Below are 27,724 nucleotides of genomic sequence, written 5' to 3'. Positions count from 1 at the left end.
ATACAGAGCCCGGACTTCTTTTGTTTGTTTGTTTTAATGTTCAGAGTACATGAGTAAATGGCAGGAAAAAAGCGTATTGAGAACTACGCATGTTTTAAAGCTCTGCCAAGTAACAGCCCAAACACAATATATAAATAAATCCAAGTCATGTCAAACAGCATTCCACAGTCATGTGTCAAGTGAAAAGCAGAAAGACTTGTCTGTTTGAAGAAAACAATTGTGATCGTTTATATGCAAGCCAGCTTCCTATATATTGACTCAGGATTTTACCATTTGATGGCAAGTGTCCTGAAAGCTTAGTACGCACAGACATTTTAAACAAGATTATGATGAGCCCACTCTACACTAGGTTGTATTTCTAGACATAATTTAGTTGAGAGTTCATTCAAAGTGTCTCTTTTTTTTTTTTTTGTGAGATAATGTACGTGAATTGACCTTACCCTCTTAGAAAAAAAAAAAAAGGCTACTCAGTACGACCCATCACCTCTGCTGGCCCTCAAAGCCTATATTTTAAAATAGATCTCCTTCAAGAGATCATGTAGCAGATTACATTGACCCTCATTTGTCTGCATTAAGCATAAACATCACAGCATCTTGTAATAATCTACCAAAGATTAAAAAAAAAAAAAAACTTAAAAAAAAATTAATTTCAAACAGACATTTAACAGTTCCTCTGTTACATGGGATGTCTACTACAAAAGGCCAGATGCTCAAATGGATTAAAGTGTGTCTAGCCCTTAAATCCCACATCCACAAATCAACACTAACCTAGTGACCTAAAGTAAAATTTAATACAAAAAAAAAAAGTATTCGACAGCCATATACGGACTGTTCAAGAAGGAAATAAAAAAAAAAAATGTTTGCTCAAGACTATGCGGACATTTACACAGGGCTCATCAGAGAATATAATAAGAGCTGGAGAATGCCACATGTAAAGTCCCCTATTTATCCTTGAAAAAGGTTTAGCAAAGGCAGTGGAAAAGCAAGCTTCCCAGCACACCACCAGCTAGCAACCAGGAGAAATCACCTCCAGAGGGGTATAACAAGCCATTACCTTTATGTTGATATGCTTGTTGCTGTCCGTGAAGACGTGCCAATGAGACAGCAATTCACATCCACATGGACAGCAAATCCTGGAGGCAACAGCTACCTTAGTAGAAACAGACGGGAACAGAAACACTCCCACACCAGCTACAGAATAACCTTGGGGTGGTTGCCCTTCCCTCCAGCTAGGTTCAGCGTAGCATCTGAAGGGTGAAAGTCTAATCTCCTTTCAAGCACAAAAGCCAATCTGCCTCCTGCGCTCTTTTAAACAACACAATTACAGACCTGCAACTTGCACGTGTGAACAAGTCTACTGCAGCCCATTAAAAGCAAGTTTTGCATAAATCACCCACTTCAATGGCAAGGCAATATTGCATTCTGGAGATGGAAGGGGTTAAAAAAAAGTCTTTTTAATTACAAGATGATATATACACTTCCATTAAGAGCGCTTGCCCATTTCCACCAACGTGCAAGTGTGACACGACATCTGAAAGGACTTCAGGCACATGTATCAGGCTCCCACAAGCACAAGAAAAGCTCATACACCACAAACAGTTAAAGGTACTCAAAGAAATGAGAACCCCCTCAACCTCCCACACACACTTTTATGAAGCACCAAGACTTGGAAAGCATCTCGTAGGTTAAAAATTTATCCTAGTCAAATATGTTGCAATCGTCACTTATTAACCCTATTAGTAACTTTCCTCCCAGACTCCAATGCACTGACATTTTAAGTGCATAAAAGCAGAGGGCAGATCGGTGGAATTAGGACTGACACAGTTTTAATTAAAAGCCTCCAGTAGTGTCCTCCCCTGTACCACATAAAAATGGCAGTCCTGGCAAAAGGCATGCAGCATTAAGAGCTTCATTTGAAAAGGGAAAGCCCATGAGTGACTAAAAATATCTGCTGAAGTAACATTTTGTCTATTAGGGGTACAACAGCACTTTAAGAAATTAAATTTGATGCCTCTCATTTAAGTCAGTAATTTGAACACCACACAAACATTCATCATGCATTTGATATGAAAAAGTGTAATACTCCCAGCTCCTACAGAACATCAAAAAACGTCTTTTACAGGACAAAAAAGCCTTATAAGCATATCTTGCTAATTTTATTTTTCCCCTTTAAATCAAATCCTGCCATCAGAACAGCCACAATATTTGCAGAGTATCCTGAAAACTTGTCAGTCTCTGCACAGTCAAGTCTCTGCACAATTAAGCTCTATAAGAGAAAGAGTCCAAAATGTTTGGTCAGTTGGCGAGTTGGAAAGAGGGGTAGAGGGAGGGAACGAAGAGAGAAACCCTGCTCCTGTGTTCTGCTTCCCTTATGCAGCTTCCTCTGAGCAAACTGCATAAAACACCCCAAACATCCATTATATCACCAGCGCTATTTCAACATTTCCCCCTCGTGTCACCCTTCATGCCAGTATGAAAACCAAACACGTATCACATCCAAAAAAAAAAAAAAAAAAAAAAAATCACTCAGACAAAAAGCAATCAGCGTGAAAAGGCATGTAAATCAAATAGATTTGGCAGCGAACAGCATTTCATAAAGACAAGAGATATGAATTGCTCCATTTGTGTCAGTTTGGCCAGTTATTGTTCTGACTTACTACTTTAACGACCCCAAATTAAACTGCTTGAACTGAAACAGACAAAGATCTTTAAAATACATTTCTCCCCCCACACCCTCCTAACAATAAGCATTATTTCCTTGGTGCTACCATCCTTAAATCATAAAGCCACTGCACCAATTAAAAATTACCAACATACATAATGAATTTAGTACTGACCTTGCAAAAAAGCTTACTCCTCTTCGCTAGAAATCATTAATAGTTTTGGTAAAATCTTTTATGTGCTCCTCCAGCTAGCTAATTCCAGCCTTCCATTAACGCACTCCATTGCAGATAATTGCCGACAGCACACGCTCCCCTGCTTTTGCTGGTTCCCAACCCAGCAAGGATAATCACATTCCAGCGGGGAGCGAACAGATGGCAGCCTCCATGGTAACCAGTCCTCCCCAGCTAGTGGTAGCACTGGGAGACTCCCGGGGACTGGGCAACAAGCGCTCTTTGTGCTTCAGCCTTGCAAAGCCTTAGTGAAGGGAGAGCCAGCTCCTAGCGCTCACTGGGCATGCCTAGCAGGTGCCTTGCCTTCGCAAGCAGGCAGAACACCTTAACAAAAGCTTGCAACCAGGTTTAACCTTGACACTGCCAATTCTCACATCGTCCGGGGGGGAGGGGGGGGAGGGAGGAGGGGTAAAACCCCACTAAGATGGAGGTGAAGCTAGCAAGAGTTTTCATTTACCATTAAAACAGAGGGTTCAGGGAAATTAGCTGAGGACCGATTTTTTTTTCCCCGATAAAATGATCCTCTGAATGGGTTTGATTTCAACCCGATGGGAATGTTTGCTGCCTGACCTCTATCTCCCGGACCTTGAAACTGCTCCCACCAAGGATCCCATAATCTCCCAACTCCCAACCTGGGCTTCTACTCTGTAAGAACTGCACAGACCCTTGCTTTTGGTCTTAGGGCTTCTGCCAGGCTTATCTGCTCCTCATCTGCTGAGACCAATGCTGATTCAGCAGCAGGCAAAACCGCTGTGCCTCTCTGCTGCACGACCAGGCTCCCAGGGAGGCGTGTCTGGAAAAGGCTTTTTTTTTTTTTTGGCATCAAAAGCCGTGCCTGAAACCACTGCTCTCACCAGGCCAGATCCTGCACAGCTACGCACCTACACCGAAAGCGTGCACCAGCTCGGTGAAATTCCCACCGCCGTTATCTGGAGGGGAAAGGGAAGTAGCTTTTCAAGACCAACCGATAATGATCTTGTCTGCAAATTAAAGAGAGCTTTGAAAGCTCTTTTATTAAGGCTTTAAATATGGAGGAGTTGCACAGCACCACATCTCAAAATATTTTAAAGTTTAAAATAAACCGGATGCAAAAAAGCATCCGGATGCAAAAAAGCACGCAGGATGGTAGCCCACGGAGCGACTCTGTTGACGCATTCAAACTTTCTCTCCCTCACTCGCAAAGCCATGCGGCGCCTATGACTAACAGCATGTCAAAAAACCGTGGGTAATTTTACTTAAAGCTGAGCCAAATTTGGACTTCAAGTTCCTACATGCTAACTTAGGTCTGCTGAATTGTTCTTTTGAGGAAGGGAAAATGGTTTCCTTTCTCCCTCAGTGGCACCGTTGATCTTGTAGCTGGTCCTGCAGGCCAGTGTTTGCTCCTGTAAAAGACTGAAAAACCCTGTGCTGGAACCCACCATCACAAAAACCCTCATTTTTTCCTCTGGATGATTGGGGTACAGAGGTCAGCAATTTTCTCCCTGTCTCCTGCCTCCAAATTTTCACTTTCCCTCGTCCTCCCTGCATAAGGAAGTTAACTGTGCTTGCTGTGAAAGAAAACGAAGTTTTTCTTACATTGGTGAAAGACACCACTATTAAACTGCTAGTGCATTAACACTGGAAGCCCCTCAGATCACTGCTGGCAGGGCTTGACAACCCACAAACCGTAGAAGAGTCCCCGCCGTGAAAAGCATGGCAGCTGAAGAGGACCCAGACTTTGGAGGGGACTCTCACAGCTCACGAGGGCGCTGTGGGTTCCAGGGACAGGCATGGGACCAAACCCAGGTCTGCCAACTTCCCCTCCACGGCTAGTAGATCATTCTGACTCATGCCACTGATTTAAACCATTTCCCTCCTCTAAATAAGTAATCTTTACATCACCAAAAATTTCTTAAGCAACCACAGACACCAAACCTAATCATCCATCAGCAACAAGGGTAAAATAATGTAAGGAAGGAAGCCAATTTCCTATTTAACTTGCCAGTCAATAACAAAAAACTTTTCAGTGTTTAAGCGTTATGAAACACACCGATTGTATTTCTTGTTTTACCTCTTAAAAATAAAGACCATGGCTCAGAAATTAGTTTTAATATGCTACCAGATTTTATGTATTTATGAATTTCTGGAAAAAACTGTAGCAACTATAATTCTTGGCAAACAGACCGACTTCAAAATTACAGGGATTCAAGGTCAGCTTCAGTCTTTGTTGTTTTTTTTTTCCCCTTCATGAAAAAGGCCTCACACAAAGTGATTTTCTAGATTTATGTTAATTCTAACTTTGTATAAAAAAATTAAATATGTTGTTTACTAAATATTATAAGCAATTTTGGCATTGGAAAACCTGTTGCAGACACTGACAAAAACCTTTAGACCATCTGCTTTTGAACAAGTTCTAGCCGTACTCATTATAGGAGGATTGCTAGCAGAATAAAGGGCAACACCAGTCAGAATCCATTTCAGCTTCAATATAATATGCATGTATTTCTTTAATTCTTAAATCTGATTTTACACAGATACAATGCAAAAATCAGAATAAACTACATGGAGTAGCCATCACACAAAGGGGCAATAAGATGTGCTACAAATTTTGGCAGAAGCAATAGGTAAGTTACATGAGCAACACTAAACAAGTATCCTGTGTATATGTGACAAACATTTTATTCAAACTACTTGAAAAGGAGAGAGAACAACAACACATCCAAAATGCTGTTGAAGCAGGCTGGACAACGGAAAGAAAACTTAGCCAACTCCCCTTATTCTCTGGCCCAGCCTGAGCCAGACAGGAGTTTAGGAATTAATTGTTTTTAGCTGGAAGATATTAATGAAAAATAAACAACATATTGACAACCTGTCTCCTGAATTGATTCCATTGAAGAGATTGTCTTTTATAACAATGACACCATGTGCTTCAGCTTTTTCCAGTCCCAGCTGCTATCTGATAAACCAAGCCTTTGGTATTTTACACAAGTTGATAGGGACTCAAACTGGACTTTAGAAATATATCTTTTTCAAATTTGATAGATTTTTTTTTTTTTTTGTGATGACCACTTGAAATCTGTTCACCCAAACCAAGTTATGTGAGTTTAGAATAAGTCACATTGATAGAAATTAGTCTCAATTCTCTGCATAAGATTTGCAAGCTTTATTTATAAAGGCAACCACAGTGTCTAAGTAACCGACACATGCATGTGACCCAACTTTTGCCCATTTCTCACATGTGCTTTTAGGCTTCTGCTTGTAATTCCTGACAAGTTGTACCAACTGTATGTTACTGCCAGAGATAAAGCCATACAACAGGCCATTGATCTGCTCTATTATAATATCACCTTTGTTTCTGAAAAGAAAGCAGCTTCAACATAATATGTATGTATTTCTTTCAACTTGATACCAGCAGGCACTGAGGAAGTTCACTTAAAGGGAAACAGGATGTATAAATTTTTAAGAGTACAAAAAATTTTCTGTAAGGAGTTGTAAGGGCTGAAACTTGCAAAATTTCCTCTTACTTGTCCAGAATTCCAAGATTTAACTTTTTTTTTTTGATAAAGCACATAAGGGGTAAGGCTTCCACACTGGTCCTTTAAGATCCACCTGTATGACAGAGATGCTGTCCCAGTCTTATCTCAATTGGCTGTCTTCCTAAATTAAAAACCACTGTTCTTTCCAGAAGGAAAGCAATGAATTAAAACCCTGCAGACAGCAAGTGCTGCCCCAGCAGCACCTCCACAGATATAATGCAAATGGAGACCTCACGCCTGGGTGAGTTGCACTCCCCTTACATCACAAGTGTTTTCAGGCCCCCCGGTTTTACATTAGTATCTGCTTCCTCAACATCACAAAAAACAAGACTATGGAGTTTCTTCTTCTTCATGGTGCCCCTATAGGCTGGGAGCACATGCTTGCCGGGCGTGGGAAAAGGAGCAGCATCTATTTTGCTCTTGTTCTTACTGCCACTGTTTGATTAAGTGATGTCAACGTTTTGAGTGATAAACTTTTCCCTTCCAAACTGGTACTGCCTACAAAAGTGGGATTCGCAGCAGGAAGAATAGCTATCTCCTTCTTACCTGTTCAATGACACGGACTGTCTCCATCCACTGCAGCAATCATTCCTCCAATGTTACAACAGCTGTTTCTGTAGATGTTTATTTTTGGCAACTGTCATTAAATGACAAGAAAGAAACATGGACAGACCTCAAACTAGACCATCTTAGTGACCTATTTGGTGTACAAGCCTGAAAGCTATCCTTCCTTCATGGGCAGCCCTTTTAGAAAAACTTTCAAGTTATGAAATTAAATTCCTTACAGAATATGAAAAATCAAGACTTCTACTGTTATGTCTTCAAAGATAGTTATTTTCAGATCAGGAACAGCACTGCCCCAATACACTGAAACACTTATTCCATAACCTGCAATTACTCTAGTTTCCAAATATTTTACTGAGCTGTATCAGTGGTGCCTCCAAGTTCGTAACACCTGTCGAAAATAACATTGTTTTTTCCTTAAAGCCAACAACAAAGCATATCTAGAGTCACTCAGACACAATAACTAATATAATTTTAAAGTATTAGGGAAAGTAAATTATGTAAAATGTAATTTTTTAAAAAATCCATCAATCCAAAGGCCTTAGAGTAGAACTCTTTTCTCTAGTAAAGAAAACCCTCTTGGAAATTGCTGATCACAAACAGTTAGTTAACAGGATTTTTTGTAAACGTTGAATTATTTTTATGTCAATAGTAAAATGCAGTGCATGGAATAGTTGTTAAGGAGATTGTACGAGACAGCACAGCCCCCCTGAACAGGATACTGCAGCTCAGGCTTTGCGCATACAAGGCACCAGACAGCTTATATTGGCAGCACCTACCCAGAAGCAAGAGGTCTGGAGCTGCTTTTGCAAGATGTATGTGAACAGAGAGACAGGGAGAGCCAACATCTATTTACATCCCAACAGCGGAATAAGCTGTGACACTAACGCTTTTCAATCCATCTGCCTTCAAAAAAAAAAAAAAAAAAAAAAAAAAAGAGCAAGAGGGATGACAAAAGCAGAGCTGGATTTTAGCTAAAAACTCAGTTTGTCAAGGTAGGACAATTCAGTTCAGTGCCTGGAAGGGCCCAACAATAGGGCACAGCAACCACCAGACACGCCTGATTATTTCTGCAATCACACAGAGCGTTTCCATGGAAAAGCAGCAGCCTCCTAGGTTTGACATTCAGCATCTGACAGCCGAGCCAGCCAAAGCTCAGACACACAAGGCTCAAAGGGAGATCACAGACAGCTCTTTGGACGTGGTTCTGAGCAATGCAAGAGTAAATCCAGTTCTGGGGGACAGCCTAACCCCAGGGGCTCTGCCCTCTGCTCTTTATTTACCAGTTAAGATCCCAATGAAAGCAGAACAGACATCAGAGTAGCACATGGGTGGGAACTGTGGCCATGGGGCTTTCCTTTCTCTTCAGGCTTCAGTAAAGAGTTTCTGAGAAGTCTGGCTGGGAATCACAGGATGGCTCTCCTACCCTGGCTTGGACAACTCCCGCCAGAACTTGTAAACAAAGACAGAAACAGTGTCACTGGAAGAACAGCCTGTACATTCCCTCCTCTATAAAGTATCCTTCAGTAAAAACCACGCATAGTAGGAGAGTAAGGAAATTACAAGAACCCATGCTACCATAAAATAATTCAAGATGCTATGGGTATTCAGTGTGCTAGTCTCCTCCATGCAGATACAGGAAGTTCCTGTACTTCATTAAGTAAACTTGGGAAGAAAAAAAGTTGTTATAACTCCAGAACTTTAATGTATGCTTCATAGAGGTAATCTGAGGTACAGCAGGAGCTGTGGTATTTGAGCTGTAAATATTACATCAGCATCCTTGAGCTTTAGCCCATTGCAGGTGTCTAACCTATTAGTGGCAAAGAATCCAGAAAAAAAAAAAAAAAAAAAAAAATCTTAAAAGCATTTAGCAGACACATTCACATTGATTTGATTTCAGCTCCTCTCCAAACTTGGCAGGCACCTCTTTACCACAGATTTCTAAGATCTGGAAACACCTGCATTAGATCCAACACAAATACTTTTCTGAGCAGTCTGTAGCAGTTTTCTGACCAAGCAACAGATTAATTTTACAAAACACCTTGCTTTTCCCTAGCCTGAAGCTCCTTCAGCAGGCTGAGAGATCAGCCAGCAGTAAGCTGCCTAAAGAAACCAGGGTCGAGTGTGATCGGGCAGTTGTGGAGCATGCCCCAACCATGCCCACAGCCAACAGCTCCACCGTCAAGCGGAAAGAAAGGCAGTATCCCAGGATTTACTGGTAGCTGCCAAGGCCACACCAACAAAAGCTACAAATTCCACCTACCTCCCATGCCAGCTCACACAAGTGAGTTCACTATTTTATTTTTTTTTTTACAATTCAACTTTACAGTACCACTCAAGCCAACAGTAACTATGTGTTCCACTGGAGTCACCCCAAATATTCTTGTTTTTATTTTGTATGTATTTCAGTGGCTCAAAATTCTCTTTGCAGTCTCCCTCCTCCCACAGGGATGAGCAACCAGTTTCACAACTGCAAAAAATGAAGGTTTTGGCAGAGACAATTGATAAAAGTCTGATGAGTACTGGGGATTTTGGTCACAGTTAAGGCTTCTGGGTGGACCCGTGACAGATAGACCGCATTAGAGGCATACAGCACAAATCACAGGTTCTCTCTTCTTCGGATTATTTTCAACGTAAGTAATAGGCCCAGTATAGCCTATTACTGTACAGCATTTTGCTTGCAGTAAGAATATCATGGAGGCTTGTATTATTATTATTATTAACATACAATGCAAGAAAGGGGGAGCCAGATTTTTCAAGGACTTTATTCTTTCGCTACAAGGGGCCAGGGAAGGATATTAGCACATGGGTCACTTCAATACCTTGAACAATCTAGACTTTTCATATTTTGTCTTTAATTGCAGAAGTACTTACAACACATAAGGAAAAGGAAAAAAAACAAACAGCATAAATCAAGACATACCTGCAAAGAAGGACTCCTACACATCCTGAGAAATGAGTAATGACTGACATATATACATACAAAGCAGAACTAACAAACTGATCACACTCACCAAAACTAAAATTTAGAAACACTTTTGAAGTTTTGATTGCCTTTGCTATTCCACTGGTGAGCTCACTGAGTCAACACCATGCAGTACAGAGATGAATATTTAACAGCATTTCTGTGTCCCTCAAGTAATACAATATAGTGCAAATGTGTATATATACACTACAGTGATTTACTCTCCATCCAGTCTGCCTGTACTTACATTTTAAATAGCTAGAATACAGGCACACTAGTAGATATAAGTATTATGTAAACTTCACTTTCAAGAAAATAGAACATTGGCGATGCACTGCTAGCTAATAATGTGGGTGGGCTGCAGTGACATGCACCGCTTCCCTCCCATCCATAGTCTTGAAGATCATCACTATTCTCAGAATGCACGTGACAGAAAAATAGGAAGGAAAAGTTAGGAAAGTGTCAGAAAATAAGTTCAAATTTGAACACAAATCCATCGTGTGTTGAGGAAAGTCACAAGATTCAACTTCTCATTGCAGGGATAGCTGTCTTGGATCAACACATTTGTGTTCTGCTGCTGCTGCTCATCCAAGCAATGAGAATACAGTTCAGTCCAACAGCACTTGGACACTTCTCCTTCCTCAATGACAGCAAGAAACATGCCTTCTTGTTGATATTAGCAGAAAAACTAGATCTAGACTTCTGCATAGACAAGTTGATCTCAGGCTACTAGAGAACTAACTTGACTCCTGCTGTCTTCTAATTCTTTAAAAGAGATCTATAAGTATACCAGCTTCAAGCCAGGATGAGAAAACTATGTATATCTTTAATTTTCAAATATTTCTGAGACTCTCACACAGGCCATAAATTTACTTCAAAAACAGTAAACTATTAAAAAAATAGGAAAAAAAAAAGTCTACTTACAGCTACCCATGCCTTATATAGGAATGTCATTACTGCAAGCAGAAATCCTTACATTCCAACGGTTTTGTGCAAGTAACTCTACCCATCTAGGAGACGGTCCTTAAACCGGGCATAGAATGAACATTATCAACTCATTACATGAAAAAGGAAGTTCTGAATTTCATCACTTACTGACATAGCTCAGGAAATAAGCAACAAGAAATATTTCAACACATACTAACAGCAGATTGTGCGAGTGGGCATTTAGGTCAAAGAAAATGTTTCTTTAAAAAGAAATAAAATCCTTCCAGGTCAAGGATCTTCACTTGACTCAGTGCCATCAATCAAGAGAATTCTATAGCTATGTTCTATTCCACATTATATAAGCTATATTCCAGTCACATCTTTAAGACCTTTTAAGAACCCTCACTTAAGAAAATAATGGGCAGCTGTGGCAATGCAGAATGGCTGTCATTTAATGTAGAAAAGCAGTTCTGTGCTTTAGTTTGTGAAGAACTAGGAACATATGAATAAATTCAGAGAAAGAATTGGTGTAAGTTGCTTCCACTTGTAGTCTCACTACTCTTTTTATAGTATTAAGCTGTCTAGTAGTGAGCTATTTATTAACCTCCAGTACTAGGAAACTTGTAAACACAACAATCTTACAATTAGCATGTGGTGCTCTTCCATTTTTGCTTCTCATCTTTGTGGTCTTTATACCAAACTTCAGCAGAAGGCCTCCAAGCCGCCTACTGCTACATATTTGAGCCATGCAAAATTCAGCATTGAAAAATGTAAGCAGTCACTGGCAAAAATTTCTGACTCTTTTCTGCATTGACTATTGCACTATTACTGAAGTGGTACTAGAGAGTTTTCAGGCAGAATAAAAGACTTTACATTTTCCAGCACACCACGATAACGAACCCTTATGACCAAATCCTATGGCATCAGGCAGACATAATGCCAGCAGCTTTCTTTAGAAAGTTTTCTAGACAGCCAGATACTCATCGGTCACACTACCGCCTCCATGCAGCTTCTACAGAAATCTATTAAATACACCACTGCTCATTTTAGGTACATGACATGCAGGGGGAAAAAAAAAGCCTATTTCAACAGATTTCTGAAGACATGAGGTGTAAGCGATGTCATGCAAACCACTGTGTGTAACTAACTGCCTCTTTCAGACTTCCTTTGAAGTTGTAATGCGTGAATCCCTTTATAAGCATAACTTTCAGGCATCAGCTGTAGAAGGGGATTACTTGAAAAAACAGGTAGTATCATTATCTCTCAATATATTAGAAGTTATTAGAATATATATTAGAATATATTAGAAGTCCCAACTGCTGGCAACAGAAGAATAATTATAGCAAATCTGAAATGCCACATGAAAGCATTTTGCAGACCTCATATTGGGAAAAGTTCGAAATCATAAAAAAGTGACAAATTAGGCAAATAAAAGATATTCTTTGGGGGGGTTGGGGGTTTTTTTTGTGTTCTTTTAGTCTGAAAAATTACTGAAGACTTTTGTTGACTTCCACGATAGTAAGATACAATCACAATGCAAAGCAGAAAAACAAATGGATAAATGCTTGCAAAGTCAAGATGAATTGCCCCATACATGCAAAACAGTGCCTTTTACAAACAGCTGTACTAGGAAGACTCCAGTGACACCCACTGGAATACCCCCTCCTCAAATTGATTTTTTTTTTTTTTTTTTTAAAAGAGGCACTAGGAACTAAAACTGTGGAGCACGTATCTACCACACGTTTCATGAAGAGTGAAAATTTAGATTTTAGATAACTGTCATTTAATGATCAATAAGACAGTTCTAGAAATACACTAAGATCCTCAGGATTCCCAGAGAAAATGGAGTTTAAACATCACCATCTCTAATGCTGTCCACTATCTCACCCAGAAACCCTCCTCACCCTTTCCTTCAAGCCCTGAAGGTAGTATTTGAAAGCTCAATATGAATTATAATGACCTTTTTGGTCGTGCTACTTCTACCAACCTCCAGCAACTTTAGGAGCAGACACACTGGATTTTCACACCCTTTCTTCCTGCAATTTCAGGTTACAGAAGGAAGTGATAGCTGAACAAAAATGAATGAAAAAAATTCTGCTTTTCATTTTGCAGAGTCACATTTGATTTCAGCACTATAACCATTAGGAGTGATTGCTGTCATCAACAGGAAGACACCTGCATCTGACAGTCTACAAAGCAAATTTACTCATCTGGACCACAATTACCTAGAATACAGTAGCACTGTATCAAATATTATGCTGCCATTTATTTATTTTATTTAAACTTACATTAAGCCTTTTATGACAAATAACTAAGGCTGCACTGTAAGACAGTGATTTGGTTTTGTCTCTTCAAATAGTCTATTTCTATTGCTTCAGTAAATTGTAATCTAATTTTAAAGTAATCCTATATTATGATGGGTCACGTCATAGCAAATTCTGTGTCTAACACGTTTCAGATTCAGCTATTAATCAGACCCTCTATTCCATAACAAGTAGAGACTTTAATAAGTTATGACATCCATACCTGGAAGCTACAGAACAGAGACAGTGCACCCCAGAAGAGATTTTTAACTCAGTCCTACGCGATCCAAAACAAATAATCTCCAAAATGCATCCACTTCTCCAGTCAGAGAAGTTAGCACATCCAAATTTAAGACACTCAGTTGTCAAACCAAAGGCATCTACATTTGTGATTTACCAAAAGGGATGCTAAAAATGGATATAAATACTTCAGCTCACTCAACACAGCACACAAGCAGTGGAAGACTGCCAAACTGACCACGAGTGTATTCCTCTGAACACAATACACGTCCTGTAGATTTACCACCTCCCTCTAAAGCAGGCGCTGGCAGCTAGAAACACCTATGTTGCTTATTGAATGCAGGGAGACACTGCTCAACATTTTATATTAAAAAGAAAATTCAACCATTTTGTTGTCACCAAGAGCTCAGGAAACACTGAAGAAATAGATGAAAGAGACTCTAGTCACAGTTATTTAGACTATGAGGACACTGTAAACCACAAGAAGCCTTACTGTCTTCCTCAGCAATCTCTCTGGAGATTTGAGGGATTATGTTGTTTAGATTTGAGACCAGGAAGATCTGAAGAGTTCTTTCGGGATACGCAGGAAGCCTACATGAGTACAGAACATGATGGCAAACATTCTTCCTATTTTTCCCTTCCCCTTCCCTACTTGACAGTATATACCTTCACTGAATATTGAAAAAATAAAGTCTGCCAAGGACCTATATTAAGACTGCTAACCCAAAATTAGCAAAAATATTATGTGTGTTCAGAGGAATTTTTCCGTGTTCACACCACAATCTATTCCATTTCCAGGGGACTGACAAAACAATAGCCATGTTTGATTATGTTCAGTTAGCTTTTTTTTTTAATAGACAACCAAGATGAATGAGTACTCACTTTTTAGATTTTGTTGCTCATATACTATGTCACGGGCTAAGGGACAAAGCATCAGGTATTCTGGAAACAGTGGCTCTGCAGAATTTTATCACTGCCTCAACATCAAATTTCAGTAGAATAGCCAATAAGAAGAAAAAAAAAAAGGCAAACTACTTGAAACAGATAATTTTTGTAACAAAAACTGAAGCTCATCCAGTCCATTATTTGGCTCACAAGTTTGCAAGAAAGCAAGCTAAAGGAAAAGAAGAGCTGCTAGAGAACACTGACTGCACATATGCACAGAAGTTTGTTTCCATTTCAGAGAAGGGGGTGGGGGTGGTGTTTAGTTGGATGGTCTATAAACAAGCCAGGCCCTGCAGAGCTATTATTAATCATGTTCAAATCACACATCAGGTTGCCAACATCCAGTTGTCCTTACACTTGTACGTTCCGTACATGTCCCTCTGAATTAAAATGGTAAATTATATTCACAGCAGTGGCAGAGCAGAAGACTTTTTCATGCAGCAAGAGCCAAATAAACTGGAAATAGTTCACAGAGCTAAACAAACGCAAAACCTCTTTAAGATTACTTCATTCCTAAACCTGCATGCTATCTACATTACTATTCAGCAAATACATACTGGACTATTTTTTAATTTCTTATTAATACAGAAGTGTTTAGGTGACCAACGCCCTTAAAATTTTAAAAAAAAAAAAAAAACCACCACCACCCACTTTCATTTGGTTTCCTCCCCCTTTACTGCAGATTCTGAACAGCTGCCCTGCATTTTGCCAAGTCCATGGCCCCATACACCCATGACTCTGACTCACAGTTTTACAGTGCAAACATTGCTACTTATTCTTTAGCTGCTTCATAATCTTTTTATGGTTTAGGATATCCTCATCATTACTTTGAAATTAGTTGCACATGGAAAGACATATTGCAGTCAGAAGAGCTCTGCGTTCTACTCTCACACCTTTAAAAATAATAATAAAAAAAGTGTTTACAAACCACAAAAAACACAGGTCAGCTTTGCCTTTTCCAAGGATTTCTTTGATCTTTACTGTACAGGACTCAAACATATTTATGGTACTGCAATACGTCCTAGGCATTTGTTAGAATAGATTGTTGAGCCTTTCCATCAACCACCATGACTGACTGGAGGTGAGGGAGGTAGAAATGATTACTTCTTACCTCTTCTAGAGCTGAAACTGTTTGTCTGTATGATGATATTCTCATAAAAGATTTTCAAACCAGATGGCTGAAGTTAGGCAATCAATTCAAAAAACAAGCCACTAAATACTCAGTTATAACAGGCTTGTATTTCTGCTCCCATTTGATGAGCCTGCTTTTGCAAGATCTGGATCCTAGTGCATATGATTATCTTATCTAGCATTCTATTATGTACCTGGACACCTAGAAGGAAAAATGACCGTTCAAGAAGAAATTTTATATTAAGTCTATAGTTCCTTCAGGACAGATGATCAGAGTAACCAAAAGACCAAGGAAGATGTCTCAAGATATAATACTATATATTACATGATATATTCAGTGAGTACATAATTGAATACCTTTCTTACAAAATGATGGTGTGGAAAGCAGAGGAGGGGGAATAAAATCTTCCACAAGAAAAAAAAAATCCTGCAGCTAAGGTGCTGGACTAGAGAGAGCACAAACCATGACCACAACACTGTGCATGCTTTCTTTTGTTATCCAAGATGCAGAAGTTTGTGCTTCCTTCGTTTCTGTAGGAGGCAAACACAACTACTTTACCTGTCTTAGATAAAACAGCAGATGATGACAAAGACTGTCTCAGTAAGAGCTTCTTCTGTGCGGCCCCTCCCACAATACATATTCAAATTGTCCTACAGCTCTAAGACCATTACTGTCCTAAGTGTTAGTGCATATCATTGAATGAAGTAAGAAAGAAAGAAAAGAGAAGGAAAACTTCTGTATGCTTTGGGACATTTATATTTCCAGCTAAGCATTCAGGCATCTACACTCTTACATGTTACATCTACACCTGTAGATCACAATAGCCAATCCAACATATGCTGTCAGACCCCATCGGGTTCAAGCCACTCTTTCCGCTACCTCAGTTCAGACAGTAGCCTAGTTTTGAAGGAACCCCTAAGGTCACCTGGTCCAATGCCCTGCTCAGAGTAGGGCCAGCTGAGATCAAGTTGCTCTAGGTCTTGGCATTTGAGCTGCAAGTGCCTCCAAGGATGGAGATCTCACAGGCCCTCTGGGCACCTCTCCCAGTGTTTGACCATCCTGATGCCAATTTTTTCTTCCCCGATGTATAGTTGGAATTTCCTTTGTTGCAGTTGCATCTGTTGCCTCTTGTGCTGACATTGTGTGGTTCTCTGCAGAGAGTCTGTCACTGTCATCTTCATTCCCCCTCGTTGGTGACAGCTAGTAGTAATAAGTTACTCTGTAGATGTCTCTTCTGGACAAGCCCTGTACTGTCAGGATGTTATGTCATATGTATCACACCTGATCACCTTAGTCAACTGGACTTGCTCCACTTCATCAGCATCCAGGAAGCCCAGAACTGGGCACAATACTCCAGATGTGGTTTGGCAGCTCCAGAACAGTCACTGAAAAACTCGCTGTCCTTGACCTGCTGCAGTTGGTCCTGTTTCACCACAAGGGCACACTGCCGACTCACATTCCACTTCTTCATCAGCTTCCCATGTCCTTTTCTGCAGCACTGCTCTCCAGCCACCAGCCTGTACTATTGCATAGAGATTTTCCAGCCCAGATACTAAAACTTTCAGTTGCCCATGATGAACTACATGAGGCTCTCTCTCAAATAGTTTTTCCAGCCTGACGTCCCTCTGAAAAGCATCCCTACCCTACCCATATCAACTGTTCTCCACCCCATTTAGTATCATCCACAAACTTGCTGAAGATGCCCTTCTTTCCATAGTCCAGGTACTTAATGACAATATGGAACAGTATTAACCCTGGTATTAACCCAGGAAAAAGGAATTCCTCTCCTTTCCCTGTCTTTCAGGCAATAACTATAATTTAGCTGGCCTATCAATTGACCAGTGTCCCCCGGCGGGCTACCAAAATTGCTCTGGGAGCCAGAGCCGTCCCCAGAATCACTGTCTGACCATCTTGTCCCTACCAAAAGGGCAACATTCCAAAAACCTAAGTACAATGGGGTGAGGTGGCTCCTCCTCCAAGCTCAAATACCACAATTTAACACTCTGCAGATGGCTGTACTCTGATAATAAAGTACCACAAGAACGTCATCAGTAACTGTTAGTCATTATCCTTCTTTATCCACCAAGCTTCAAGTGCTTGAAGTTTTTCTCTGCCCTGAACTGTTTGTGTACGTGACAGAAAGAAAACATGAACCAGAAAGAGCCATGAAGAACTTTGCAAACCATTTTGGTGGGTTTCTTTCCCAGAAGGTCTTTTCAAAAGCTTTAAGAGTTCAGTAACTCCATAGAAGGGAAAGAATTTTTACATTTTAGTGTATGTAGGCATGGCACAACTATTTGTATAAAAATAAATGGACATACTAAATATGCGAGTAACATGTTAGGTTTGGATTCTTTGGCTTTTATTCAAAGGGGGGGGGTTGGGATTAGGAAGAAGCAGGAAAGCAGAAATAATAACAATATCAATTTATCATTATTCACAGAAAACAGGTTTGCAGACAATATCCATGGATGAAGCACATCCTACCTTGGATCTTAGCTGAAATCTTAAGCAAATTCCCTGGAACACCACATGTGTCATCAATTTGGAAACTAACAATACTCACAGGTGCTAAAAAATCCTGTAAAACAATGGAGCTCATACCTCAGGAAAAAAAAATTTCAATGCTTTTTCACTCATATAGAATTTTTACTTATGTCTAACTATTAATTCCTAAATAGTTTATTTAAGATAGAGAGGAATAATTTACAGGAGTTCTCTGGGGCAATAGAGAGATTAAGATTAGACAAGAGATTATAGATTATCAAGACCATACCACAGAAAACATGTAAAAATTAGTTTAATAAACCCTTCAATTCAGGAAGGTGACTTTACCTTCTGAGATAGAATGGAGCACAGGACACGTTAACCCTTTTCAAAGAAGAGAGCTCACCACACCACTGTCCCTTCTGCACATTCAAGTGCACAGTTTACAAAAAAAATCTGTATTTGTCTCAGAGATGCTTTGAATCAAGACAACAGAAAGCTATCCAAGACAAAACCTGGGAAACACTCATCCAAACAGGAATCAGTGAAGGAATTACTATTTTATAACCTAAAAGGATAATTTAAAATGTCAAAAACTCCATGACAAAAGAGAACAAGTCTGTTGGTAAAATACTGACTGACCCTAAGAAAGCTAAATTCAAATTCTCTGGTTTTACAATGACTTTTTTTTTTTTGTCCTCAACATATTCCTTAATTCTCTGTGCAGACTTCTGTTTGGGTAACCATAGCATTAATAATCCCACTGACTATGAACATACAAGGAGGAAACAATCATGAATTACTTGAGGCTGTGCAGATATTTATAAAACAAGAAAAAGGAAGACAGTCCTGGATGGCACCCGTGGTATTTTTAAGTAACTACATGAGAGAGGAAAATAAAAGTGACCCAGGAATCAAATCAGACTTTGTTCTAATATGGGATGGAAGAAACTGCTTTCCCATTACAGGACAAACAAATATCATCAACTGCCTGACACAAAAGGGAAGAGGAAAACAATAGGAAAACTTGCCAGCTGGGGAAAGCAGTAGTCAAGTGCCAAGGATCATTTTAGGGCTGCAGCTGCTTGTCTCTGCCAAGTTTCAAGAGTTAGCTGTTCTAAAAGTATATTTAAAAAATGCCACTAGGGAGTTTAAGTACTGACCTTGTAAGGAGAAATTCCATGGAGAAAAGAGTGAATTTCCGGAATACCAGGGATTTGGTTAAAAGTCATCTCACGATTTCCCAGGTTCAGCATCAAAACAGCTATTCCAAAAATGCAACCAATGTTGCTTTTCTTCTGCTCTCATCCCTACCCGCAGAGTTGCCAGTCTCCCATGTGCCCATCTGAATTCAGTTCTGTACATCCCACTCCAAAGGGAACAACTTCTAGACTGAGAACGTTGCTACTACTATATCATCACAAATCTATTTTTACTGGGTGATGCATGGTGCTTCTGGGAAGACAGCAGATATTAAATTTCTCTCAGTATTTTAAGATTATTCACGTACATGACTCTCAGTAATGCGCTCTCGAGATTTTTTTAGAGAAGCGTTGATGAGCATACTTCCAATTATTTTAGGACTTAAGAGTTACATCTAGTTTAAAAATAACCAAAAAAAAAAAGTATCAAGGTTTTCCCCACATAACAGTGTGCTTGCAACTAAACAATAAAGTATGACTTTTTTCAGATTATTTTTTTTTAACAGAAAAATGTTTCTGTATAGCATAGCATTGATATCAAAAGTGATGTGAAGGGTGATCAAATCACCTGTGTGCTATTTCTGAGAGCTTAACAGGAACCCCCTCAAACAGATTAAGGGGGAAGTGATATAAAGGTGCCCAAGTCAACAAAAAAAAGGCAATTCCTTATATAACATCTGCATTTAGGTTTCAAATATATAACATATGGCATCAGCTGGAAAAAGCATATCAAAGACAGGTGCATGAAGAAACCCAGATCCACAAGCATGCTGTTATGTCCTTTAACACCCCCAGAACCAGCTGACACTTATTTTAACCACTCAAGACAACCAGGAAACATTTATTCCAGCCTATAAACTTTTAGCCAGAAGTTCTGCTACCCATTCTCTTGAATCGGAAGCAACTGAATGACATAAAATTTACCAGGTTTGAGGGAAGACGCATGTGTAATTTTGTTCCTTTCTAGTTATAAGGGTGACCAGTACCCAACATGTGTGGGGAGCTACTCCACTCTGAAGGTGATTATTTGGCAGAAGACTAGATGACTATCATCAGGTATTGTTGTAAAAGCTTAAATATATATGTAACAAGCATGAAAAGAAGTGGAAGCCAGTAGAAACCACAAATATTATACTAAAAGAGGGCAGAATTCTACTGCTACCCAACAGTTCATTATTTAATAGCATTCCCCTCCACCATTATCACAACAGAAGCAATTCAGTCATGGTTATTGTATTTTGCTGCTGTTTCAGAGTGATCAGTATGGCTGTTAGTTTCAGCGACAGTCAGACAAATCTCTGAGGCAGTACACACTTCCTGCTGAAAAAGCAGCCAGCCAGCCATTTACTTCTCTATTTATGGAACAAACTGGCCCACAGAACAGGAACCTCAAAATCCTACTTCAGCCTCAAGAATCTTATCTAAGGACACAAGAGAGAGAAAAACTAAAGACAGAACTTGTAAGTACAAAGTGGCTTGACTACATTTAAGAGCAATTTTAAAAAACAAATAATAAAATTAACATTCACACTGTACAAGTCAGTTTAAAAACACCTTCTTAACAAAAGATGCGTTTCTTAGCCAATCCTTTCCTCTGGTACACATTCATATACAACAATGATACTTAGAAGTTCAAGTGTCAAGAGGAGTAAGGGTTTCAAGAAAATTTATCAAGTTTAGAGTTACCTATCAGACACTCGCTGCATGGAGCTCCAGAGGTATGATGATTATACTTATCTGGAATACATTCAAGACAAAGAAGGAAGCTTTAAAAATAAACCTAATTGCACACACTGACATTGGCTCACTAGTTTCATTTTGACTATTACAGGGAGATCAAGTATTGTAGAGAAACATTTACTTTTTTTTTTTTTTTTTTTTAAACTGGACACAAGTCAAGTTTCAGAAAGGAATGAGCTGTTCTCTGAGATACCTCAGTGATCCCTGGGAACCTCCACTACAGTAAGACTGTATTTCATCAGAACTGATTTGCACTGCAGTTACAGCGCTGTGTACCACAGTCTTTCTGCTCCACAAATGTCATGTTTACAGTGCATGCTGATGCAAAAAAAATGACCATGAGCTATTTCTAGGCAATGTCAGGATCCTAAAGCCAAGGACAAAAATTCACAAGAAGATCACGTAACATGGCAGTAGGGAAAAGGGTACAGGGCTAGGGCTTCATGAACTATGGCAGACAACACAGACGAAAGAACTTCCAAAAGTCTTGGGAGGGCAGGAGGAAACAGTAACTTTTAAGCCAGCCAGTGCCTTCATACAAAGTAATGTCTGGCAAGCCCTGAACCGCATCATTAAAGAAATCAGAACGAAAGAAGAAAAAAAAAAAAAAAAAAAGAGAAAAAGAACTCATGACAGAACCACCTTAGTAGACTGACCTTTCCGGAAAGGATGCCACTGGTTGGATCGGAGGCCCATGGGCTGCACAGAAGGAGCAGGCTGGCTGCCTTCACGCCTTCCACAACAGCCTGGGGAAGGGCTCAGCGACAGTATGTAAACTGAAAGGTATTGAGCTGTAAATCTGAAAACCAAACAAGCTTGGACTATTTCCTTCCCATTGTGTGTAGATCAGCTAGAAAGACGAGAATGTGAGAGCTCGTTTAGTTCTCAAGCATGTTTAGCTGCTGAATTCAAAGCAGAACATACATATATGTTCGCTTTCAAAACAAACTTCAAAAGAGAAAACTCATTCTATACAGAAAGGACAACTGAGAGGGTAAGTGGAGTAGGTAAGGAGGTGGACAGCCTATCTCCTCACACATAACCTTTTTCTGGTCTCTTTTATCTGGTTTTCCAATCTGCTCTAACTCAACACGCTCGTTTCCCTTGCTGCATGCCTGTATGAGTATCAGCAATCTTCTTCACATACACAAACACACACAGACATATATGTGTTATATCCTACTTGCACTATGACCTCCCACACTTCTTGCTCCACAGCCTATAGGAGAAAGGGTGGAAGAAGTATGGCAAAAAAATCAATGCTCAAGCCTCATGCGAAGGCCTTGCTGAGCAGATTGTAGAGAGCACCGACTCCAATGCAATGCAGGACCCTTCATGTTCAACCTGCTTAAAACCTACACTGTGCATGGAAAGAACTTGCATTTTTCCTTTCCCTCCCTTTTTCCATCTTAAAGCACGTTATGGCTGCAAACTTCAGTTAACAACTGTAGCATTCACAGTTTTACCTGAGTTTTACCTACCATCATTGCAGGCGCTGGGGTCATATACCCGACTAATAGAATCCAGAAATATTCTGTTTAAGTATCTCAAAGTTAAGACAGAAGTAATAAGTGCTTATTACTAAGAATTTTGAAGTTCCCATTTGATTTACAAAAGAAGTTTACAAAAGAAGCAAGTATAGGATTGGCACAAGCCGATATTGTTACAATTTTCTGAATGTAGGTGGTTTGGTTTGTCCCAGTTACTTTAGACACACAAACAGCAGCTTAAGAAGGTGAAAACGATTTATTTTTTTTATGGGTGACAGAAAACACTTCCTCTAGAAACAATGATGATAAGTATATCTGTCAACTGTGCTTTGTTCTTTGGATTTCCAAAACCAAAACTGAACTCCCTCTCCTCCCCCTATGCCTCTGGCTTCTGTAAAATTTACAGAACTGGAATTAGAAATATAATTTTAATATACTTCCTTCTAAGCAAACATTTTTCCCTTGAAAAGTGGAATTTCACACTCAGAACATCAGTTCTTTCTGCTTAGTTCCCAGAACTCTTACAAGAGCACAAATGCCTTGTTTAAAGCATCATTTTCTTCCCTTCTTACTTCAAAGCACACACAGCCTCATCGAAGGAGGAGGACTTCATGGTTCCATCAAGGCAGCAGAGAGGAAGCAGCTAATTCTAAATCAGGCCTTTCATCTGTCAAACAGTACAGATAAACCCAATGTAGCTCATTCTTTAGTCATAGAAGACTTGTGCTTTGAGGTTACGCTTTCCCAAACAAGGCCTCAGCTGTACTTCAACTGTGAGCAGATTTCACCAGAGAGAGAAGAGGGAAAAATAAGCCTGAACTGCAACATTCAATTTTGGTGAAGTTCAGTGTACTCAAAAGCTTGACTTCTACCCTTTTTCCTCTCCCCAGTTGTACCAATATAAGAGACAGTACCCGTCCCGTGGCCCCCGCCTGGCTGAATTCATAACACTCTAAGAGCACAGAAGCTATTGCTGCTATTGGCATAGCCTCCACATTAAGATCCAAGATCCCACCACACTAAAAATTTAGTGCAGAAAACATAAAGGACTGAAAACATCAAAACATAAACCATCTACAGAGAAAGCCATCGATAAATACAGATTTAGAACTGGTTTCAACAGACCAGCAGGTCAACTCCACTAAAGTTTAGGTGGGCATGTTGTAAACATCACAACAAAGTTTTAAACGTCTATAGGATTAGGCTGGTAGTCTGAAGCCCCCCATTAGCACCAGTGGTCTGCCACTGCAGCACCTTGCAACTACTAAGTTAGAGCAGTCCTGACAGAAGTAATTTCCAAAAAGTCTTTTCCATTAAAATACTAGCAAGATTTTAAATGGTCATTGTTCTCAGTATTAATTGAGAATGAAAATATTTTAAATATCTGAAGCTTCTTTAAAGAATAAAAAAGTGAATCCATATACTTCAATGTAGGCTTGCAAGTGATAGACTCAGGAATCATGAACGCTGCAAGCCCAGGCATCAGCAGAAGGAAGGGGCATTTTGCTTTATGTGCAGCCGCTCTGGGAGTACTGAACTATATCGTGACCTTACCCGGCATGTTTATAGGCTGCTCTAAGCATTTGAGAACAGCCTTGGTCACTACCAAATCATGTTAATAAGCATAACAAGCAGGATAATTTGAAGAAGCAGAATTTGGTTTTTGTACTAGTTTTTCTTGCTTACAGCAGTGCACTTACCTTGAATAAAACTGGTTAAAATTATTTACTAATGTTTCATAGAGGAATTTCTGAAAATTCTCTCTTTCATTTACCTTGCTCCAAAAGGAAAAAAGGAGTAGCTTTCCTCTTTCATGGGAAAATGAACAGCTCTCCATCTTTGGTACTTTCTTCTGTAATTGTGGAACTAAATAGCGTAACAGAGACCTCAGAGACACGTTCATCATCTGAAGCAAGATTTAGAATAGCCTTAAAAGAAATGCCACGCAAAGACTCATTTTCTAATAGAAACTCTTTCTCCGTCTTTGATCCTAGCAAACTCACTCTGACAGCTACAATAAAGAAGAGGTTACTGCCACAAGCCGACTATTCTGATCACCTCCTGGAAGCTGGCATCCCAGGAAAAAAGCAGAAAAACAGTTCATGGGAACAGCACAAATAAAGGAGTGGACAAAATGCAAATTCAAGGGCAGTTACATGCCTGGTTACTGCATAGGCATCCCATACAGTTAATGGAATTACACAGCAGCAATCTTTCTCAAAGAGGATTATTAAATCACTCAAAGAAGAATGTCTAAAAGCTTGTCTGCCAAACACCTCATATTTCATTTATCCTTCCACAGCAGCAAGCGGTTCACAGACTAAATGCCCCTCCTTCAACTTATGAGGTGTAAAACCCTGCTAGACTGATTTATTTAACAAAAACAAAGTTACATTGAAAAAATACGTGAAAATTATTCTTAAAAGACAGCTACTGGAGCTTATAAATCCCACCAGAATAAAAAAAACACCTTTGTAATTGCACACACACATAATGTGCCCAGACATACCCCTTGCAGTCTTAAGTGACTTCCATTTTTCTTGAACTACTTCCAGAACTTTTGGAAAATAGGTTATTTTTTCTTAAAGAAAGCATGCCAATTATTCCATGGGTGAGCCGTGCAAGCAGAGAGCAGCTGCTGAAGCAGGTCAATAAGGCATTGCAGGAAGGGCAGTGTTGCTTTGGTCCCCCTTCAAAGACAGATCACAAGCACTGCCTTCATTAACAAGTATTGACTGCCCTCTCTAATTACTGCATTCTAGACCTGCCATTTTCACTGCAGCACAAACCTCAGCTGTCTGCAGATGCCATTTGCTGAGGTTAGATTTACTTACTGATAATTTAACACTGAAAAGGGGTGGGCAAACTTTTTTTTTTTTAACAGATGATATGTATTTTTCAGATTTCCAAAAATAGCCACAATACCTAAGAACATATTTACTGATACTAATCTTTGAAATTATGTTTCCTAATCTGTTGGTTTACTTGCCTAAAGTTAGAAAATACAAATCCAGTATTTAGACTTTTAAATTAGTGAACTGGTTTTCAGAAGAGCTCAAACTCAGTACCTCAGAAAAACAGGTTATTTAGCTGTTACATTTCTACAGAAAACCCTGGCTGTAGAACAGAACACCAGAACTCTTTTAGTTGTTCTCGCAACTCTCTAATCAACTACTCTGAGCAATACTTGTGCTTTCCCTATGCATGGTTTAGAAACAATCAGTCCTAAGTAACTACAGGTGAGAAATTAAAAGGCTATTTTAATTCTGAATAACATTGTCAGCAGAATAGCATACAGTTTAAATCTTTTTTATTTTTTTTCCCTTTTGCCCTTTAACATTCCTAGGTAAACAAATCCACAACTACTTTCCCCCTTAAATATCCACTACATTAAATATCTGCCTTAAGAAAAAGAGCTCTATAGAAAATGATGGAACCCATACTCCATCCTCACTATTCTGAAGCAGTTTTGTCTAATCACAGTAATTTATTTACTTACCAATGAAGACATATAAGAGCATTTGTTAAGAAATTATGAATTCATTTCTTCTCCTTAGGTCAAGAGATATTTCTTTCTACACCACGCTGACTTTCTGCTCACATCCTCAACACCAACACTTGAGGTGGCTGCACAATCTACATGCTGAAGGGCTCGCTGTCTTCACTTCCTTTTGTGGCTTTTCAAGGCCGAAATGAGAGGGAGAGCTTTTGTTCACCACAATATTGCACTTCTCAGTTACTTTATGAACATGCTAGTTTTTCGAAGTGGCAGCTTTACTCCTACCTTCTGACATATCCTCTAGGACTAATTTGGTCCTATCTAGGGATGCATAGGAAGATGGCAGGACCCAACACAAGCTCAGAACACCTCCCCTTCATTCTTATTGTTGCACTCTGCATGCGTAACACATATTCCAGAAAGCGGATACTTACGTGAACATTAAAAGTCTGTCTGGATGAAAGGAAAGCACACTACTGTAGCTACCAGAACACATTGTTAGACTGCACTTGACCATTCCTTACACGGCAATTTTGTTGCCTGCTGAGCATTGCCTATCATTTCTGTAGGAAAGCCTGAATTGTCCTCCATAACAAGTAGGATTTTTGCCACCCGTATCTGAGGGCCATGTCTTTTTAAGGCATCTGCTCCTTGCCAGTTTATCTTAAAAAAAAAAAAAAAAAAAAAAAAGGCATCCACACTTAAAAAAATACTTCTGAGATTTTCATAAATATGCTTCATCTTACTCCAGTTAGCCTTCCAGGCTGAAGGAAAGAGTCATTTTCATAGGAGATCCAGGACACAAAAGAGATCACAGCTTCCAGTCATTTCTTCTCAGTTTCCCCAAGTATTAAAGAGATCATATCAAACAGTTTTGGAATAGCCCTGCAGCTGAAACATCTTGCATTCATTGTATACTAGGTCAATGTTTTGAAGGATGTCTCTTCACCACAACACTGCCAAAGCAGTCTCCAGATCAGTAGCGCAGTCCAAAAGTGATAACCAGCTAAGCAGTTCTGGTTTCTCTAATTTAGTAGTCTGTGGTGTGAAAATACCCTAAAAATATACATCAAAACATCACCTTCAATCTTGTGTTCCATACTCTTTTTGAGTGGTTTATACAGCAACATGAAGCTTTAATACTTACTTGCCCAATAAGATAGAGAGATCAATCCAATATGACATAGTAGCTGGTTTTTGTAAGGAGAGAGAGGGCTACTGATCCTTTAAGGTTTCTTTTGCTTAAAGGACAATTCCAGAGAGAAAACTAAGCCATGAAAAATTTTCTGTATAGACTATCAAGACTTTTAATGAGATCAAAAAATACTGGGGTTCCATTTCACTTTAAAAACACCCCATAGTTCTCAGTTAAAATCCTAGAAATCTAAAAGCACCCAGACAATATCCAACTGCAGACAAATTGAAGATTTCAGTCTTGTGAGATGGTTAGCCCATGGTGCCACTGATCTCAGATTGCTCCATGTCACCTTGAGAATTATGGTCACCGTTCTGAGGGCTACTGCTGATCACTCAGTGTGATAATTTAGTAAAATGACAACTGACTTTCCCAGTCAGGTCAATGATTTGAGGTGGGCAATGAGATATACTTAGGATAGATCAAGTAGGATTTTTACGTGGCTTTAGTCTAGTGGAACACTTAATTCAAAACCATGGGTCAGGTGTTTTTACTAATTTCGGACGTGATGTATAGCACAGGATCCAGTGTTTTGGCCTACAATCTGAAAAAACAGTCCTAGGGATCATTTGTTCTTATTCAAAAACGGAAGCACACTTGACAAGTACATCTGCTTATTACGTCCA

At 39.5% G+C, this 27,724-nt stretch overlaps 1 protein-coding gene across 3 annotated transcripts in view; it reads right to left on the bottom strand.

Moving 5' to 3' along the window:
• FGD4 (FYVE, RhoGEF and PH domain containing 4) overlaps positions 1–27,724 on the bottom strand; it is a 114,548-nt gene that overhangs the window by 69,078 nt on the left and 17,746 nt on the right. The window contains exon 1 of one of the 3 annotated variants that reach the window (XM_074168093.1): positions 19,136–19,389. The exons of the other annotated variants lie outside the window; for them this stretch is intronic. The gene's annotated coding sequence lies outside the window, so the exon portion shown is untranslated. Of the gene's footprint in view, positions 1–19,135; positions 19,390–27,724 lie in introns of those variants that run through there. 3 annotated transcript variants of the gene reach the window in all.

This window comes from Numenius arquata, chromosome 2, assembly GCF_964106895.1.
Source record: "Numenius arquata chromosome 2, bNumArq3.hap1.1, whole genome shotgun sequence".
In the NCBI taxonomy this organism is placed as follows: Eukaryota; Metazoa; Chordata; class Aves; order Charadriiformes; family Scolopacidae; genus Numenius; species Numenius arquata.
This window is presented reverse-complemented; position numbering and strand designations above follow the sequence as displayed.